The sequence below is a fragment of the Nycticebus coucang genome, chromosome 10 (assembly GCF_027406575.1).
Source record: "Nycticebus coucang isolate mNycCou1 chromosome 10, mNycCou1.pri, whole genome shotgun sequence".
Classification (NCBI taxonomy): Eukaryota; Metazoa; Chordata; class Mammalia; order Primates; family Lorisidae; genus Nycticebus; species Nycticebus coucang.
The window spans coordinates 63,755,279-63,758,594 of record NC_069789.1 but is presented as its reverse complement, the minus strand read 5'-3'; positions in this window follow the sequence as shown (position 1 = coordinate 63,758,594).

The following is a 3,316-nucleotide window of genomic DNA, read 5'->3' as shown; positions in this document are numbered from 1 at the left end:
CTCTCCCTTATCATTTTCTTAGTAACATTTCCTCTTTTCTAGCTTACATTATTGTAAGAATAAAGCACATAATACATGTAATGGGCAAAGTATGTGCTAATTGTTGATGTAATTGGTAAGGCTTCTTTCATCCAGGGTAGACAATTAGTAGTTAAATTTTGAGGAAGTCAAAATTATTATCTAGATTTTGAACTGCCGACATTTCCAATCCCCACATTGTTCAAAGGGCAATTGTATTCCCTTTTCTCCCCTTCTTACTTCAGAAGACAACTCTGGAAGGTTCTTTGAAGAACTTTCTCAGTTCTTTCCTGGATATGGAAAGTGAGACGGTGAGAAGACATTGATTTTCAGATTTACTCTGACAGCACTTCATCTTATATAACTCCCTTAACAACATTTTAGTTTTCCTATGAATCTTGTTCCATTCAGCCTCAATTATAAAGCAAACACCTATAATTCTTTTAGAGATAAGCCTGTCAATAGATTCTAGATTTAATTCCAACTACTTAATGTCTATCAAACCTATGTGGACTAATAGCCTTAAGAATCTAGAACTCTTCTTTTATTATTTTTTAGCTGAGAGGGCCTGCTAGGAACCACCTTTGTCCTCTTAGGAGTATTATAAAGGATTACATAAGCATATGCATTATTTTATCTCCTCTCCAAGCAGTATTTTACAATCTTTTGCTTGTGGAGAGCAGACTGTGATAAGGCAGGGCCCTCACAGCTTGGAGAACATTCAGAGAATGAACCCCCAACTGCTTCTCCTCCATTCCCGAGACAGCCATATTCCTTTCTTCATTCTCCCTCTGCCAAAAGTCACATAGCTCTTTCTTTGTCCAGTAACCATACAGAGACCCTTCTGATCTTTGCCTTCCTACTTCTTGTAACATGTTAATGAAGTTGAGTAGAAACTACTAATTCACATAGTTCTTCCTTTGTTTTGTCAACTATGCTGAGATCCTCATGATCTTGCTCTTTGAATTTCTTATCATATGTTAATGAAGTTGAGTAGAAACCATTAACATGATGATTTGTCTTTATTAAAGTCATTCATATTTTCCAATTGTACTGTAAGACCAAAATTATGTCTTTTGTTTATGCTATTTCCTCCTGGACAACCCTGTATGGATACTATAAAATAAAGCTGATTTTGTGCTTTGGTGCTGGCTGCAGCCATCAGTTCAGTCAGTCCTCTGGATCCCATCCTTTATTTCCGTCTTTTCTCTTGTGCTGCATTTTCCTCATTCCCCACCAATTCCACTCTGGTTGGCTTCCCTTTGCTGCACTGGTTCACGACATTTGCTGACTTGAGAGATTTGGGATTTTAAAATAGCAGTTTTATTTTCTAATCCACTAAGTTTTTTCTTTTGTACATTTCCTCTAATTTTTTCTTACAAACTAGTTCTTTCTTTGGTTCATATTTTTCTATATTTTAGCATGGAAGGAACCAGCTGACACTTTCAGTAGCCTACCTGAAGTACCTCTTAACTAATTCCAAAAGTAAACACAGATTTTTCTGCTGCTTACATAGCTTGTTTCCATTTTTCCAGCTTAATAATAATTTTCTCATTGTTTTTGTTCAGCCTTACTCACAATTTGCTTGCCAATTTGTCACCTAATTCCAAAACCAACACTGTATATGTTAGGTTTTGTTATAGTTTCACCCCTCCTAAATAGTAATTTCTGTATAAATTTTCTATTATAGCATTAAGCCACAATGACTCCCCAAGAGCTTAGTGGTCTAAGGAGCAAGCAATTATTTAGTTCAAGAGTCTGATGCCATAGGCTGGCTTGTTTTACAGTCACTCATATATCTTTGATGAGCAGTCAGATCAAGTGGGTACTCTTGTTCAGGGAAGGAACAGGTATGAGTGTGGTGCCTTTTAGCTGAGATGATGAGAAAAACAGGGTCATGATTCTGTCATTTTTTTCTTTTTTCTTTTTCTTTTTTATTTTATTTTTTCGTAGAGACAGAGTCTCACTTTATCGCCCTCAGTAGAGTGCCGTGGCGTCAGACAGCTCACAGCAACTTCCAGCTCCTGGCTTAGGCAATTCTCTTGTCTCAGCCTCCCGAGTAGCTGGAACTACAGGCACCTGCCACAAGGCCCGACATTTTTTTGTTGTAGTTCTGCCAGGGCCATGTTTGAACCCGCCACCTTAGGTATATAGGACCAGCGCCCTACTCACTGAGCCACAGGAGCTGCCCAATTCTGTCATTTTCAACAGATTACCCTTGGCTTTAAAATTATCTTTGATCAATTTTCTTCAGATTTGATTAACTGTCAGTTTATTTTCTGTTCATTAAACTAGTCAAAGGTTAATTGTTTGTGCACATAACATTAATAGCTTTTACTATCATAATTGATTTTTATATCATTTTACTATTTTACATTTATATTAATATAACATCAATATGTAAAACACACAAAGACATATTTCAATACAAATCATTTATAGACAGCTTGTCTATATTTCAAGGAAACTATCTAGATATTAATAACCAATCTTATGGCATGCCTGGTTTTTGTTCCTAATGTTGAGATGCCTATCAGATATGGTGGCCTTTATGGTCACATAATCCTTGATCTCACGCAAACATAGCAATGCTCCAAACTATAATGCTGTAGGCATCCTTAGGGTACTAAACTCTCCCAAGACTGAGGTAATGGGAATGGAAGAATTGCACTTAAAATTCTATTGTTTACCATGTCCTCTAATTTTACCTCACGGTAACTTTGAGGAAGTTATTATTATTTCTGTTTTACAAATGAGAAAATTGAGATTTTCATTTTATTTTGAGAGGGAGTCTTACTCTCCTGTCCAGGCTAGAGTACAATGGCATGATCACAGATCACTGAAAACTCAAACTCCTAGGCTCAAGCAATTCTTCGACCTTAGCCTCTCATGTACATGGGACTACGAGTGTGTGCCACCATCCCATTTTTCTTTTTTTTTTTTTTTCAGAAACAAGGTCTCACTATGTTGCCTAGGCTGGTCTTGAACTCTCGCCCTCAAACAGTGTTCCCATCTTGGCCTCCCAACGTGCTGGGGTTACAGATGTGAACCATTGTGCCTGGCCAAAACTAAGATTTCAAAGCCCCCTAATAATCTAGCCAAATATACCAAACTGCTAAGAGACATGGCCACTACTCAAAGTTAGATATGTTAGATTTAAAAACCTATTTTCTTATCTGGTATCTTAAGGGACCATTGTTTAGTAAGAAAGGAAAAACAAAGTAAGATAACACAGTTATAACAGGGACTGGACAGTATTGACAACCATAATTTGCCCTCAGACTTGTCTTCCAAAATT